This window comes from Gorilla gorilla, chromosome 7, assembly GCF_029281585.2.
Source record: "Gorilla gorilla gorilla isolate KB3781 chromosome 7, NHGRI_mGorGor1-v2.1_pri, whole genome shotgun sequence".
NCBI classification, from domain to species: Eukaryota; Metazoa; Chordata; class Mammalia; order Primates; family Hominidae; genus Gorilla; species Gorilla gorilla.
The window spans coordinates 6,187,302-6,203,926 of NC_073231.2; the positions used below are offsets into that span (position 1 = coordinate 6,187,302).

The following is a 16,625-nucleotide window of genomic DNA, read 5'->3' on the forward strand; positions in this document are numbered from 1 at the left end:
CCCTCCTCGAGTGGGCGCACCCCGGGTGTCCGCAGGGAGGGGCGATGTTCTGGGGGGGAGGGGGAGGGTCTGCCCGACGCCCCCTTCCTCAGGTGAGCTCAGCCCGTGGGGGTCCGCAGAAAGGGCGATGCTCTGGGAGAGGGTTAGGGTCTGCCCGGCGCACCCTCCCCAAGGGGCGCAGCTCTGAGCCGGGAGCAGGCTCTACGGGGAGGATCCAGATGTTGGGGGCGGGGAGGGCACTCGGTCTGCCCAGCGACCCCTCCCCAAGTGAGCGCGGCCCGGGGTCCGCGGGGCAGGCGATGATCCGGGGGCGGGAGCCTCTGCCGCGCGCCCCCTCCCACGCGTGCGCAGCCTGGGCCGGGCGTTGGGCAGCGGGAGGGGGCGCGGGCGGCCACGTGGCCTCGAAGGAATGCGCGGGCGCGAGGGCAGGGCGCTGCCGAGAAACCGGCAGGCGCTGCGGCCAATGGGCGCCCGGAACGGTCTGGGCCCGCCAATGACAGCGTGGTGGGTGGAGCAAGCCGTCCGGGCGGGAGGGGCTGGGCGCATCCCTGCAGCCGGCGGGCGCGCGATCCGGGACGGACCGGGTCGCTGGGGACGCGGGGGACGGCGGGGAACAGCGGGGGACGGCGGGGAACAGCAGGGGACTGCGGGTCGCGTCCTGGCCGCCGAGGTGAGTGCGGGCCCCGCGGACCGTGGGTCCCCTCGCGGGCTTCTGGTTTCCTTTGAGAGTTGCACTTCTGCCCGGCTCCCCCGAAATCGCTGGGTCCCACCCGGAGGTGGCTGCGCCCCCGACCCCCTGCGCGGATGTTTCAGGGAAGGGGCTGAGACCCCCCACCCCGCGAGCAGCTCCCCCTTCCGCGGCGCCCCCGGCCGCTCAGGATAACGGCGCGGGCCTGGGCGGGGGGAGGAGGGATCCCTGGCCCCAGGGGCAGGAGCGAACTCCGGTCGGCGGAAGGAGCCCGAGGGGCGAGCGGGCTGCGCCTGGGGGTAGTGCAGTAACTTAGATTTTCCGGTAAAGGGAGAAGAATGCGGTCCGCCTCAGGATGGAGAGAAGGACCGGTGTAAGGAAAGCCGACGTCTTTCCCCCGCACCCTACCTGTCCCCCTACCCCACCAGTTCCCCGCACCCCGTGTACCCCGCCTGTCCCTCAGCACCCCCTGTTCACTCTGCACTCCACCAGTTCCCCGCACCCCAGCTGTCCCCCCGCACCCCACCTGTCCCCCTGCACCCCACCTGTTTATCCTGCACCCCACCTGTTCCCCCTGCACCCCACCTGTCTCCTGTATCCCACCTGTCCCCCCACACCCCACCTGTCCCCCTGCACCCCACCTGTCCCCTCGCACCCCACCTGTTCCCCCTGCACCCCACCTGTACCCCACATCTCACCTGTTCCCCCTGTACCTCACCTGTTTACCCTGCACCCCAGCTGTCCCCCGCACCGCAGCTGTCCCCCCCACACCCCACCTGTTCCCCCGCACCCCACCTGTCCCCCTGCACCCTACCTGTTTATCCTGCACCCCACCTGTTCCCCCTGCACACCACCTGTCTCCTGTACCCCACCTGTCCCCCCACACTCCACCTGTCCCCCTGCACCCCACCTGTTCCCCCTGCACCCCACCTGTCTCCCCTGCACCCCACCTGTCCTCCCCACACCCCACCTGTTCCCCCACACCCCACCTGTTTACCCTGCACCCCAGCTGTCCCCCCACACCCCACCTGTTCACCCTGCACCCCCACCTGTTCACCTGCACTCCACCTGTCCCCCCCACCCCACCTGTTCACCCGCACTCCACCTGTCCCCCTGCACCTCACCTGTCCCCCCGCACCCCACCTGTTCCCCTCGCACCCCACCTGTTCCCCTCGCACCCCACCTGTCCCCCCGCACCACACCTGTTCCCCTCACCCCACCTGTCTCCTCACACCTCACCTGTCCCCCTGCACCCCACCTGTCCCCCACATCCCACCTGTCCCCCCTGCACCTCACCTTTCCCCCTGCACCCCACCTGCCCCCTTGCACCCCACCTGTCTCCCTGAACCCCACCTGTCCCCTGCACCTCACCTGTCCTCCGGCACCCCACCTGTCCCCCTGAACCCCACCTGTCCCCTGCACCTCACCTGTCCCCCTACACCCCACCTGTTTACCCTGCACCCCAGCTGTCCCTCGCACCCCAGCTGTCCCCCCCATACTCCACCTGTTCCCCTGCACCCCACAGCCCGCTGGTGCCCAAGAAGCCAAGGTAGATTCTGAGGAAACTGCCCTAGGTCCACAGGTGCCCTGCCCACCTGTCCCAGCCCCACTCCCCCTCCATGGGCCCCTGGGCACTGAAGGTGAGGTCTGAGTACCCCTCCCGACTGTGTCCAGGAGGTCATGTTCCCAGGCAGCAGTAGACGAACTTGCTGCTGTCTGATATTGATTCCAGTCACTAACTTTGGCTGCAAGTAAAAATTCTCATTGACTCAAGATGTAACGGGTTTTAATTCTTTTCTCTGGTTAACCATATGACCTGAGTACGGACTGGTCAGTATTCTAGATTCTGTGCAGGAGTGACTTAATGTCCATATGGGTGGAATGCTGCAAGGAGGAACAATTTCACTGCTGCTGATTAATAATATGTTTTGAACACCTGCTTTATAGAAAATAATTTTTATTCGAAAAGAGAGATGATTACTCAGGTTTACACCTTGTGTATTTTTAAAAACACACTTTGTCCCTGTCTGTCTCTCACAGCATTTATTTGCTGGCTTTAGCAGCCAACATCGGCAGTTACGGATGCGTAACTTTTTATAGTCAGATGAGACCTCCAGGATTTCTCAGCATTAAGAAAAGTCATTTGTATAAGGTGCTATTTGTAATTCATTAGTTGTAGACAGTTGGGGGTGAAGTGAAGTTAAAAGTTATTCAAAATAGCTTTTTATGTTTTTAAAAGTTGATGCTTGACTTCCAGATGTAACCACATTTGTCTTCTGGGTGCTTTGGTGTGCTGCCTTTCCTCTGCAGTTTGTGTGTGCATACGTGTGCGTGTGTCTTTGTGTATGTGTTTGTGTTTGTGTGCATGTGTGTGCGTGTGTGTGTGTTTGTGTGTGTGCGCTTTTTGTGTGTGTGTGCCCTTTGTGTGTGTGTGTGTGTGTGTGTGTGCGTTGTAGATAGAGGCATTGGGTGGTGTGGAGGATGTGGAGTTACAGACCTGGGTTGAGATGGGGAAGCTTTTCCCTGACCCTGTGAGTCCAGACTTCTCACGGGACTTGAGGGTGCTCACTTACGAAGTTGCTAGAAGGCGTTGTATGGGGAAGTGCTTCTTAAAACAAAGATGTTTGGCATGTATTAGAGCAAACTGGAAATGCGCTAATGACGGTTGTATTATGTAAGCGATGTGAAGACGTCATAGTGAGATGTAAGAAAGCACTGTTGTAGGCCCGTCATTCTTTACTGCACAGTGTGTGGCAGGAAGCATGTAAAGAACAGCTCGGATCTGGAGATGCCCAGAGAATCTGTGTTTCATGCGTGCGTTGTTTATAGTTTGCCTGGGTAGAAGGGTAAGTGGCGTGAAATAAGACAGAAGGGAAGCATAGCTGTTAGTCATTCATGAGGGAGAACTTCAGCTCTCTCCCTTAACCAGGCTTTCTGGGAGTGTAATTTTGGAAGGTTCTGGGAGCTCTGCAGTGGAAAGGGGTGGGCCAGGCCCAGGGGCTGCCAAGGGTCTGAGAGGCAGGGAGAGCAGAGGCAGGTGACCAGCAGGGGTCCTTGCCTGGGTTGCAGACAGGGCCACAGCCCCAGGTCCGTCTAGGGAGGGGCAGGGTTACCTGTAAGGACAGGTGTGGCAAAGGGGCCCAGGGAGAATGCCCTGCCACCAGCCCCCACCCTGATACACACACACTTCCGCCACATCTGCCACCCTATTCTGCTTCAGCCTGTTCATAGTTGTCAGGTTTGGACATTTGGTTTTGGTTCTGTTTGTTTGTTTTCTGTGAGTAGTTTTCCAAATTTTGATCGAAAAAGTGATCTTTTTTTTTGAAATGGAGTCTCACTCTGTTGCCCAGGCTGGAGTGCAGTGGAGAGATCTCGGCTTGCTGCAGTCTTTGATTCCTGGGTTCAAGCAATTCTCCTGCCTCTGCCTCCCAGGTAGCTGGGATTATAGGCACCCACCACCGTGCCCGGCTAATTTTTGTATTTTTAGTAGAGGGGTTTTGCCATGTTGGCCAGGCTGGTCTTGAACTCCCGACCTCAAGTGATCCACCTGCCTCAGCCTCCCAAAGCGCTGGGATTACAGGCGTGAGCCACTGCATGCCCCATCAAAATGATCATTTTTAATGGTGGATTATTCCTTTCCTTCCATCATTGCCATTTCCTGCTTTTTGTTGTATCATTAGAGTAAAGCAGGCCTGCCAGTAGAAAGTGCTATCTGGGGGTTGTTGATATTTTATATTTTTGTTAAATGATGTGAAAAAGGTGTAAAATATTTTTAAAAATGTTTGGGTTCAAAGTTTTTCTCTTCCATGGGTCACCTTCTGATAGGGGAAATAACTTTGTAAAGTAAAATATGGTGTCCAGAGCTGTGACTGGTGCGGGGGCCCTTGTGAGGGAGCGATGGGGAAGCATGCAGGTTGTTAACAGGCACGGGTAGAGGAGCGTAGAATAGGCCTGGGTACATCGGCATTGGCAGAGGTGCTAGTTACCAACCTGGCCATTCTAGGTTCCGATATCTTAATGACTGTCAGTCCCTGGGGACTCACAGTGGGGATTTAATGAAGAAAACAGAAGGAATTGTTGTGATACCTCAACACTCTGCCTCCACTGATAGCTACAGACAGCCGAGGCCCTTTTCGGCACCAGGTGAGTCAGGGTGAGTCAGGCTCCTGCAAGTCGTAGGTGTTGCTTCCGTGCTGAGATCACGTTCTTTGTTTTGTTTTGTGCCCGTGGCTTGTTGTCCAGCTGTGGGGAACAGACCCTTACACTTGGATGTGGTCGTTATTATGTTGTGGAAAAGCAGTGTGGACATTTACTTTGGAATATAAAAACCAAAAGGAAAACTTCAAAGTGTTCAAGGTGAATTTTGAACTTTTGTCCTCTCTTATTGATGTGGGTGATTAAGAGCGGACTACAGAGGAAAGGCCAAGGAATTACATTTTGTTAAACCGTGGCATGCACACTTACTGTTTTAAGGAATTACATTTTGATAAACCGTGGCATGCACACTTACTGTTTTAAGGAATTACATTTTGATAAACCGTGGCATGCACACTTACTGTTTTAAGGAATTACATTTTGATAAACTGTGGCATGCACACTTACTGTTTTATTCTATCGTTTGCTTATTTTTTTTTCTGAAAGGAAAATAAAGCAGTGATTTCAGTGCAGTGTCTGATTTTCTGTAAGGAACGTGAGAAAAGTGAGTCCAAAGAGCATTACATAAGCTAGCGTGGTATTCAGTGCATATCTGAGCGGACACGGACGGGAAGTCCTCGAGCTTTGGAGAGGAAGCAGGTGGCAGGGCCTCCAGCACACCTGGGGGGCGGCCAACCAGCCCGTCAGGCCGAGCGCTCATGTCGGGCCTGAGCTGGGTCGTCCCGATAGGATACCTGCGTGGGCCGTGTAGACACAACCCAGGGAGCTCCAGAGTTAATGACCCTCCTGGTATTCAGAAGCTCCGTCTGTTTTGTGTGAGAAGCGCTGAGCTGTGACAGAAGGAATGTGGTGGGGCTTCCTCATTGTGCGTGCAGTTCTGAGCCTGGCGGGGTCAGCGGCATTGAACCAGTGGGATGTGGTAAGGCCAGGCCTGTGGGCGGTTGCCCTGTGTGGGCCGGGCCAGCTTGAAGTCCGCTGAGGGCTGGAGGCAGCCGCTGACCCTGGCCAGCCTGCTTGCTGCTGGAGTGATAAGAAAGTCGACTCATGCTTTGTTCTCAAGCACTTGACTCAGCAGGCCCGTGGGAAGCAGCCCACACGAGAGGCCCTGATCCACGTCCAGCTGCCTCCATGGAAGCCGCGGCTTCGTGGCTTCATGTCGTTTGTGTGGGCTCTGTGCATTCAGCCAGCAGAGGCGCTTCTTGCAGAGCAGGGTTGAAGAGAATTCCTCTCTCTGGAAGCTGTTGTCCTGTGTTATGTAGAATAGGTCACTTTTCAGCTGCAGCTGAAGTCTAAACTAGCGTCATAGGTGCCAAGGGCTGCACAGCGGCGCAGCGCTCCATTCGTGGTCCCGAATCCGGGGTCTGCGGAGGAAGAACGCGCAGCGAGGCCCGGGGAGGCTGCTGGGCCGGCGGCAGGCACCCTGCTCCTGGAATGGCGTTTAGACATGCAGGTTTCTCCATGATTTAATAGGAAGGAATGAAAGGTGCAGCATTTTGCCAGCTGATGAAAATATCTGGGGAGCGAGTCATAGGTAGTGGTAGCAAGAAGGAGAGGGTTATGTTCTCCAGTGTGCAGGCTCCGAAGTGGTCTCTGCCAGCCGTCAGAGGGCTGCAGTTTGGAGGCAGCTCCCGCTTGCTCTAAAGAGCCACTTCCCCGCTCCGATCTGTCTGCAGGAGCAGACGGCCCCAGAGGGCAAGGACTCCTGGTGACAAGAGGAGTATCAGACGAAGGCAAGGGAGGGAGGCTGTGTGCGCGCACCTGTAATCCTGGGAGATTTCCACTGCAATCCGCAGGCATGCGTGGCAGGCGGCTCATTTCCCATGGGGCTCAGGCGGCTCATTTCCCGTGGGGCCCAGGCGGCTGTCCTTGATGGGCGCTTGACTCCTGGGCATGGCTTCTGTCCAGCATCCAGGCTGCCAGGAGCCTCCGGGGGCCGTGCAAACACCTGCGAGCACCTTCTTGGTCCCTTGAGGCCTTTCTCTGTTGGCTTAGGTTTAGTGCCCTTTTTGTGCTTATGTGTTTTTTGAATCAAGTTTTTATACTTGATTTAACTTCTATAAAAAGAAACAACCTTTGCACATGAAGAAAATCTACCTGCGGCCATATGACAAGCACTGGCAAATCTGGAAATGACCTATTAAGAGACAGGTGTTTCATGAATACCGCCACGTGCTAAGTACTAAGTGCTCTCACACCCCAAGGCAGGGTGTGAACCGCAGAGACCATCTGCTTGCCCTGGGGGGCTGGCATCCTTGTGTTTAGGAAAGATGATTTAAAAAGTAAAGCAATATGATGAAAAGCTGTGGAAAGATAAGGCATACATGGGGCTACAAGGTGGAAAAATAAGGCATACACAGGGCTACAGGGTGCGGAGAGGGGGAATTTGAAATTGAATAGGAGCCATGGCGGGCGAGGCGCCAAGAGAATGGGGTCATTGCCTGAAATGCCAGTGGAGCCGAGAGATGAGCTGAGCCCACGTCCACAGAAGCCCATTCCCAGTGGGAGGAGCAGCGTCTGCGCGGCCCTGAGGTGGTGCACCCAGCATGTCCAGGAATAGCAGGTTGGCCAGGGCTGGAGGGCCGAAGGCGACAGGGGACTGGTGAACGCCAGGGCAGCGGGGTAACTGCATGGGAAGAAGCCTTGGAGGCTCCGTGTGTCAGAGCGGCTGGAAGGGCCACGGGCCAGACCCATGGAAGGACAGTGTGGGAGAGCCACGGAGGGGCCATGTGACAGAGAGTTGTAGCAGACAGGGTGATGGACATCCATGGAGGGACAGTGTGTGGCAGCCGTGGAGGGACAGTGTGACATCCGTGGAGGGACAGTGGCAGCCGTGGAGGGACAGTGTGACGGCCGTGGAGGGACAATGTGACGGCCGTGGAGGGACAGTGTGACATCCGTGGAGGGACAGTGTGACGGCCGTGGAGGGACAGTGTGACATTCGTGGAGAGACAGTGTGACATCCATGGAGGGACAGTGTGACGGCCGTGGAGGGACAGTGGCAGCCGTGGAGGGGCCATGCACAGTGAGTGGTGAGCGAGTTGGGACGCGAAGGCTGCTCCGTGCTGCTGGGATTGCTGGTGTCAGCGCCCACTGCAGAGTCCTGTGCTGCGGCTCATGTACTGCTGTGCGGGTCGTGCACTGCTCGCTCCTGGACACCTGCACAGGGTGCTCCTGATGGAGTCACTTTTCAGTGTGTTGACTTTCACGTCGATGACAGGCAGCTTTTTCTCATTCTCACCATGGGATCCTATGGGGCTGTGGCCCTGGGTCAGGAGTGCCCTGGAGGGTGGCACATGGCCGGGTGGAGTTGGACAGGCTCCCTTCCCGCAGCTGCCTGTGGAAACCAGCAAGTTGGCAGGAGGGGAGGGTGGTGCCCGAGCCTGTGGGTGTGGCCGGTGGGGACTGGGTGTGGGGACAGGAGTCTGTGGAATGCGGTGCTTCCTCCTGACTGTGGGGCTGGAGGAGCAGCGGTGGGTCGAGGGTGGTTTAGTCCACCCAGAGGGTCCTGTAGCCCCCCTCTGCTGGTGCCTGTCTGAGGGGCAGCTGCGGTCGAATCACCACGCTGCTCCAGGTGAGTCTCCCAAGGGCTCCAAGGGATGGAGCGTCCGTAGATGCCCAGAGGAGTTGCGGTGGCGGGGGGCGCGTTGTGTCCAAGGCTGTGTCGAGGGTCATGTGCAACTGCCCTTGCTGTGGACAGAGAGACAGGCAGAGGCAGAGACAGACAGAGGCAGAGACAGAGACAGAGACAGAGGGAGAGAGAGACAGAGACAGAGGCAGAGAGAGGCAGAGACAGAGGCAGAGACAGAAGCAGAGACAGAGACAGAGGCAGAGAGAGACAGAGGCAGAGACAGAGAGACAGAGGCAGAGACAGAAGCAGAGACAGAGACAGAGACAGAGGCAGAGACAGAAGCAGAGACAGAGGCAGAGGCAGAGACAGAGGCAGAGACAGAAGCAGAGACAGAGGCAGAGAGACAGGCAGAGGCAGAGGCAGAGACAGAGGCAGAGACAGAGGCAGAGGCAGAGGCAGAGACAGAGGCAGAGGCAGAGACAGAGGCAGAGACAGAGGCAGAGACAGAGGCAGAGAGACAGGCAGAGGCAGAGGCAGAGACAGAGGCAGAGGCAGAGGCAGAGACAGAGGCAGAGACAGAAGCAGAGACAGAGACAGAGACAGAGGCAGAGAGAGACAGAGACAGAGGCAGAGAGAGAGACAGAGACAGAGGCAGAGAGAGACAGTGGCAGAGGCAGAGACAGAAGCAGAGACAGACAGAGACAGGAAGAGAGAGACAGAGGCAGAGGCAGAGACAGAGGCAGAGGCAGAGGCAGAGACAGAGGCAGAGAGAGACAGAGGCAGAGACAGACAGAGAGAGATAGAGACAGGCAGAGACAGAGGCAGAGACAGATGCAGAGACAGAGGCAGAGAGAGACAGAGACAGGCAGAGAGAGACAGAGACAGAGGCAGAGACAGAGGCAGAGAGAGACAGAGACAGACAGAGGCAGAGACAGAGGCAGAGATAGACAGAGGCAGAGACAGAGGCAGAGATAGACAGAGGCAGAGACAGAGGCAGAGAGACAGAGGCAGAGACAGAGGCAGAGAGACAGAGGCAGAGACAGAGGCAGAGACAGAAGCAGAGAGAGAGACAGAGACAGAGGCAGAGAGAGACAGAGGCAGAGACAGAGGCAGAGAGACAGAGGCAGAGACAGAAGCAGAGAGAGAGACAGAGACAGAGGCAGACAGAGACAGAGACAGAGACAGAGGCAGAGGCAGAGGCAGGGGCAGAGACAGGGGCAGGCTACAGCCCGGGGCCTTCAGCTGCTGCCACTGCATCCACCCCAACCATGGCCCTCACGGCTGCCTCTCGCTCTTCTTTGGCGCCCTGTTACCGCCTCCAAGCCCCCACCCCCAGGATGCTCGCCATGCTCTCTGGTCTCTTCCCAGCCCTGTGTCAGCCCCCTGTCCATGCCAGGCCCCGGGCAGTCCCCAGGCCGCTGCTGCCCTCATGCCCAGCCCAGCTTGCTTCCTGAATCCTTTCCAGCAAGCAGTCTCCTTTCCTGCAGATCCCGGCCCCACTGCCTTCTTTGGGAAGCCCTCCTGGCTGCTGACCCCCATCCCCAGCTCCCTGTGCTGCTTCCTTGGGAGGGAGTCTTAGCTGGCACTGTGCACCTCAGCCTCCATTGCGACGATGACCGCTCCCCAAGTGTACGGCACACAGCATTGATGGGGAGCCGTGTCGGGGCTGCTGGGAGCCCCCCAATGACCACTCCTGCTTGGGGGCACTAGAGGAGAGGAGACAAGCAGACACATGCAGCTCCAGCCCTCCTGGGGAAGGGTAAGCAGGGCTGGGCTGCCTGCAGCGACTGCAGAGGCCTGGGGCCCGCAGCTGTCTGGACGGCACCCTCACCCATTGGGGTGGACTCTCATGGCACGGACAGTTCTGCCTGGGTAAGTGGACAGTGCGGCGGCCGGTCCGGGGCTGCTTGTCCCCTCACCAGCATGTGGCGCAGAGAGGGTCACACCTGCTCGGGGCCCGGGCGGGTTGATTCTGACCCGGTTAGCTCGTGACTGACTGTGTTATAAAGCCCTTGCGAGACTGAATGCATTTGCTTCTGTTTTCACTGTTTTTTCTTTTCTGGGAGCGTGCAGAGGAGGGGAGAAGATCCCACCGAGACGGTCTCAGTCTGAGGTGAGCAGAGCGTAATGGTGAGAAGGTGGCAGAGGTGGAGACACAGGCCCAGGGAGGACCCTGGAGAGAGGGGCTGCTGGGTGCCATGCACCCTGAGACTCAGTCACAGCTGCGCTCTGAGGCCAAATCCAGATGGTCACAACACACAAACCCAGGGCAGTGGGGTTCTCCCGAGTCTTAGAGAGGAAGCTCTTTCCTCCCTCCTTCCCTCCCTCTGTCCGTCCATCCATCCCCTTTCCATAAGCATTGAGTGTCCTCACAGACCTCTGGAAACATTCAGTGGAAAGGGCTGGCGTGTTTGGCTTGCTGCGGTGTTTGGTTGAGTTAACCATCACATTCCAGAAGGACTCCTGCCGTAGACTTTGCGTCCTTTTACGTTTCCCCCTCGTGGATTTATGTCTTGAGTTGGAACCTTATGAATGTGAAATCAGTTGGGTGCAGAATGCCGGGGCCACAGGGGTTTCCTGGCTTCCGTGGTGCATCAGGGGTGGGATGTCCAGAGGCTGCGCAGCCTTGGACACCGGCCACCCAGCACCCGGCTCCCGGCCCCAAGCTTCCGGGCTCTGTCCTCGGGGCCACTTCACCCCCAGGTGGGAGGATGGAGGAAATGGCCCCTGCGTCATTCGCCAAGCGGGTCCGCCACAACGCTCTGAGCTCGGCTCGGTCGGGGAGTGCTGGGCGCTGATGGCCCCCGGCCGGTGTCTGACAAGGCACTGGGACATCCCACACTCATGCAGTCTGTGGCACAGACACAGGATGTGGGTGGTTCAGCCTGCCGCCCCCACCTTTGCAGGGCCATGGAGGCCGGAGGAGTGGACGATAGGAAACCGACCAGGGGGCCCAGGATGCTCGAGGCCCGAGTGCCGGACAGGGCTGAGCAGTAAGTGAAGACCGGGGCACTTCACAGGCACAGAGCCTGTCCCTGCCCCAGGTGCATCTCTGAAACCACGCGGCAGCCCTGTGAGTCGGTGCCGTCCCTGTGCAGCTGAGGCCGTGGGGGTACAGGCAGGTCAAGGGCCTGTGTGGCTGGGAAGTGCTGGGCTGGGGCAGATGCAGACAGGCTCCCGGCACAGGCTCCAGCCCTGCCGCCCCTGCAGCTGTTTCCCAGGTAGAGGCCCTGGGTCATGGTGACTTCCTCCCACGCAGGAGTCAGCATGACAGCTCATGCTAGCACGCTCATGCCGTCCCGAAGCACTGACTGTGGAAAGGTGCCTGTGGAACGTCCCTGGGTCTTCGGCCAGCGTCCTTCCCACCCTGCTGCTGGATGGGCTCCCCTGACCTCCTTTTGCAGGCCTGGGCACATGGTGAACGGCACAGACGGCACAATTGCAGCACAGGTGCGGGTGTGTCCCCACAGTCATGCTGAACAGCGTCAGGGAGCGCAGTGGCTGTGCTGTCTGTAAACACTTGTAGAAGGTGGGGCTGCGGCCTGACGCACACGGCAGGAAACGGTCCTTCAGCCTCGGTGTCTCTGGGCTCCCTCTCTGACTGAATGCATCATCTTTTTGTTTAAAACCACAATCCAGGCCAGGCGCCGTGGCTCACACCTGTAATCCCGGCACTATGGGAGGCCGAGGCAGGCAGATCACGAGCTCAGGAGATCGAGACCATCCTGGCCAACGTGGTGAAACCCTGTCTCTATTAAAAATACAAAAAATTAGTCGGGCGTGGTGGCAGGCGCCTGAAGTCCCAGCTACTCGGGAGGCTGAGGCAGGAGAATGGTGTGAACCCGGGAGGCAGAGCTTGCAGTGAGCCGAGATTGTGCCACTGCATTCCAGCCTGGGTGACAGAGCAAGACTCTGTCGTGGAAAAAAAAAACAAAAAAACCCAAAAAAAAACACAATCCAAATGCACAATGAAGTCTTTCATTAAGATGCTTAAATTGGAAAATGACAGCAATCATGAAACAAAGCCTGCAGCCCAGGCAGGTATGAGCTCATGGTGCACGCTGCTGGGGATAGAGTGTTGTGAAAGCGGAGTCTTCTGCTCTGCCCCCAGGGTCCATCTCACCTGCACCAGGGCAGGGAGAGTGAGCCCCAGCCCAGCCCCACCACTGAAAACGATGCCCGTGAGGTCCAGGTGAGTCACCTATGGGGAGTTGCCGGCCACGTGGGCTGACACCGCTGGAAGACTGCACGCAGAAGACGGGCTCTAAACCCCTGGGCTTCAGGGAGCTGGGATGTTTTGTGTGGCCTTGAGGTTCTAGGGACACAGATACTTCTCACAGCAGGTCTGAGTTGGGGGAACAGGCTGTGGGGGGAGAAGCGCATGCTGCCGTGGGCTGTGTAGGGAGCACAGGCAGCTCTGAGTCCAGAAACAAAGGCGTGGTTTCTGTGTCGGCCCCTGATATGGTTTGGCTGTGTCCCCACCCAAATCTCAACTTGAATTGTATCTCCCAGAATTCCCATGTGTTGTGGAAGGGACCCAGGGGGAGGTAACCGAATCATCAGGGCTGGTCTTTCCCGTGCTATTCTCCTGATAGTGAATAAGTCTCACGAGATCTGATGGGTTTATCAGGGGTTTCCACTTTTGCTTCTTCCTCATTTTCTCTTGCCGCTGCCATGTAAGAAAGTGCCTTTCACCTCCCACGATGATTCTGAGGCTTCCCCAGCCGTGTGGAACTGTAAGTCCAATTAAAGCTCTTGTTTCCAGTCTCAGATACATCTTTATCAGCAGCGTGAAAGTGGACTGATACAGCCTCATAGAAATTTTCCTTCTTAGGAATGCAGTTTTTAAGGGACACTAATTTGGAAGGAAATTTTTGGAGTTTGCATTCTGCCTGAGACTTGTGTATGGGTCAGGATGCCGGTGGTAGGGCAAGGCCTGGGCCAGAATCTGACAGTTGCTTCCCAGCTGTAGAGCCAGGGGCTGCTGTGCGCTGTGCGGAGCCACAGGACGGTCGGGGGCATGCTTTCTGCACAGGGCTGCCCTGCAGACTTACAGAGCTGATGCAGGCAGACGCCATGGTAGGTGCTGGGTGAAGTGTGAGCTGTCTCCCTTAAAAAGGGCCAGGCATAAAAAGGAGTAATGCCCAGTCTTGTTCATCTTTCCGTTGGTCCTAAGATTATCATTGGAAAAATGAGAAATCAATTTGACTCATTTTTATGCATTTTTGTAGAGAAACAAATAGCATGAATGAGATTTACACAGTGTGGTTTAAAAAATGGAGAGTAAACAACAGGGCTTAAGGAAACAGAATTCTCGGAAGACACACAAAGCCATGTGGCTGTTAGGTAGAGCGTGCTAGTGTGGTGTTCATTCTTGAACAGACCTGGCAGGCGTACAGCTGGCCTTGTCTAGGGCGGGAAGGGGGAAGAGTGTGCTTCTGGCCCTGCCACTTGCTCACCACCTTTGCGAACAGAGCGTGGGTCACCAGGGGAGGGCACTGATTTTCTCTGAAGCCCGAGGCTGCCTGGCTCCTCGGCTGCATCGTATTACTAATGTTGGGCAGGTGAATCTGTGACCTTTGTTTCTTCAGCAGTTGAGAAACTGAGGGATACCACGTTCCTCATGGTGAGTCAAGGTAGTGAGGACTCGGGGTCGTGGGGACACTGCTCCTCACTCTCACAGGTGCTCTAGGTTTCCTCACAGGTGCTCACAGTTTCCTCCTCTGTCTCCCCTCAGGACTGCAGAGTTCAAAGGGATTTATTCATTGTCTCCTCCACAGAGTTCAGGGCGTTTATTCATTGTCTCCTCTTTGTATGGTGGATGCGTCTTTGTCTGTCCTGTTCCCTGAGGTCCTGGTGCACCGTGGAAGGAACAGACCTTGGGCTGGGACCCACCGGGGGTGCCGGCGGTGCCTGGTGCCTTCCTTTCTCTAACGGGCCTGGACTCCATCTCCAACGATCCTGATGCGTGAGATGGCATAGGCCCTGGTGCCAGCGTCCCAGGGAAAGATGACGTCAACCTAAACTCTTGAGGACTCATAGCTGTGTTGGAGCATTGTTGATTTTCTTTGCTGGGAGATGCTGCAGCCATGGAACATGCTCTTCTTCCATCCGGCTCTGAGGCTGCAGAGTCATCCAGGCCAGGCTGACGAATGAAGGAGTCTTCTCCTTCCTACAGCCACCCGGCACCCGCCCAGCCTGGGGAGAAGCCATCCCTTCCTCTGCACTCAGGGCGGCAGTCAGCGTCCGGTCCTGCTGCTGTGTGCACGCCGGAGGCAGCCCTCTTCAGACCCCATGTGTTCGTTCCTTCAAAGAGCCACGCGCTCTTCAGCACAGTTGGTGTTGGCTGAATATTTTTGACTGAGGCTAAAGGGTCATTTTGGGTTTTGTCAGGGTCTCAGAGCCAGTGTGGTCCTCTCTGTCCATGGGATCCGATTGTCGGAAGCATTGATGCCATCTGGCGTGGAGGCCGTCCATGGTGGGGGCTGTCCAGCGTGGGGGCCATCTGGCGTGGGGGCTGTCTGATGTGGGCGCCGTGCAGCTTGGAAGCTGTCTGGCATGGATGCCGTCCAGTGTGGATGCTGTCAGGCGTGGAAGCTATCTGGTGTGGGGACTGTCCAGCGTGGAAGGTGTCTGGTGTGGAAGCTGTTTGATGTGGGGGCCATCCAGTGTGGGGCTGTCTGGTGTGGGGGCCATCTGGCATGGAAGCTGTCTGGCGTGGGGACTCTCTGGCGTGGGGGGCCATCTGGCGTGGATGCCGTCCGATGTGGGGACTGTACAGCGTGGAAGCTGTCTGGTGTGGGGGCCATCTGGCATGGAAGCTGTCTGGTGTGGGGGCCATCTGGCATGGAAGTTGTCTGGCATGGGGACTCTCTGGCGTGGGGGCCGTCTGGCGTGGATGCCGTCCGATGTGGTGACTGTCCAGCGTGGAAGCTGTCCGATATGGGGACCGTCTGGTGTAGAAGCTGTCCAATATGGGGACTGTCTGGTGTGGAAGCTGTCTGGTGTGGGGACTGTCCGCTGTGGAAGCTGTCTGGTGTGCGGACTGTCTGGTGTGGAAGCTCTCTGGTGTGGAAGCTGTCCGGTGTGGGGACTGTCCGGTGTGGGGACTGTCTGGTGTGGGGACTGTCTGGTGTGGGGACTGTCTGCTGTGGGGACTGTCTGCTGTGGGGAGTGTCTGCTGTGGAAGCTGTCTGGTGTGGGGACTGTCCAGTGTGGGGACAGTCTGATGTGGGGACTGTCTGGTGTGGGGACTGTCCGGTGTGGGGACTGTCCGGTGTGGGGACTGTCTGGTGTGGGGACTGTCTGGTGTGGGGACTGTCCGGTGTGGAAGCTGTCCGGTGTGGGGACTGTCCGGTGTGGAAGCTGTCTGGTGTGGGGACTGTCCGGTGTGGGGACTGTCTGGTGTGGGGACTTTCCGGTGTGGAAGCTGTCTGGTGTGGGGACTGTCCGGTGTGGAAGCTTTCTGGTGTGGGGACTGTCCGGTGTGGAAGCTGTCTGGTGTGGAAGCTGTCTGGTGTGGAAACTGTCTGGTGTGGAAGCTGTCTGGTGTGGGGACTGTCCGCTGTGGAAGCTGTCTGGTGTGGAAGCTGTCTGGTGTGGGGACTGTCCGCTGTGGAAGCTGTCTGGTGTGGAAGCTGCCTGGTGTGGAAGCTGTCTGGTGTGGGGACTGTCCAGCATGGAAGGTGTCTGGTGTGGAAGCTGTTTGATGTGGGGGCCATCCAGTGTGGGGCTGTCTGGTGTGGGGGCCATCTGGCATGGAAGCTGTCTGGCGTGGGGACTCTCTGGCGTGGGGGCCATCTGGCGTGGATGCCGTCCGATGTGGGGACTGTACAGCGTGGAAGCTGTCTGGTGTGGGGGCCATCTGGCATGGAAGCTGTCTGGCATGGGGACTCTCTGGCGTGGGGGCCGTCTGGCGTGGATGCCGTCCGATGTGGTGACTGTCCAGCGTGGAAGCTGTCCGATATGGGGACTTCCCGCTGTGGAAGCTGTCTGGTGTGGGGACTGTCTGGTGTGGATGCTGTCCGGTGTGGAAGCTGTCCAGTGTGGAAGCTGTCTGGTGTGGAAGCTGTCTGGTGTGGAAGTTGTCTGGTGTGGATGCTGTCTGGTGTGGGGACTGTCCGACATGGGGACTGTCCGGTGTGGGGACTGTCTGGTGTGGGGACTGTCTGCTGTGGGGACTGCCCGGTGTGGAAACTGTCTGCTGTGGGGACT

The 16,625-nt window shown here is 57.6% G+C and overlaps 1 protein-coding gene across 4 annotated transcripts in view; it reads left to right on the forward strand.

Annotated features, from left to right (window-relative positions):
* Positions 1-534: 534 nt before the first annotated feature.
* The window catches only part of ARHGEF10 (Rho guanine nucleotide exchange factor 10), a 134,696-nt gene continuing 118,605 nt past the window's right edge, over positions 535-16,625 (forward strand). The window contains exons 1-2 of one of the 4 annotated variants that reach the window (XM_055349691.2): positions 634-670; positions 1,019-1,061. The gene's annotated coding sequence lies outside the window, so the exon portion shown is untranslated. Of the gene's footprint in view, positions 671-1,018; positions 1,062-16,625 lie in introns of those variants that run through there. The other 3 variants (XM_004046572.5, XM_004046571.5, XM_063709017.1) reach the window with 3 other exon arrangements.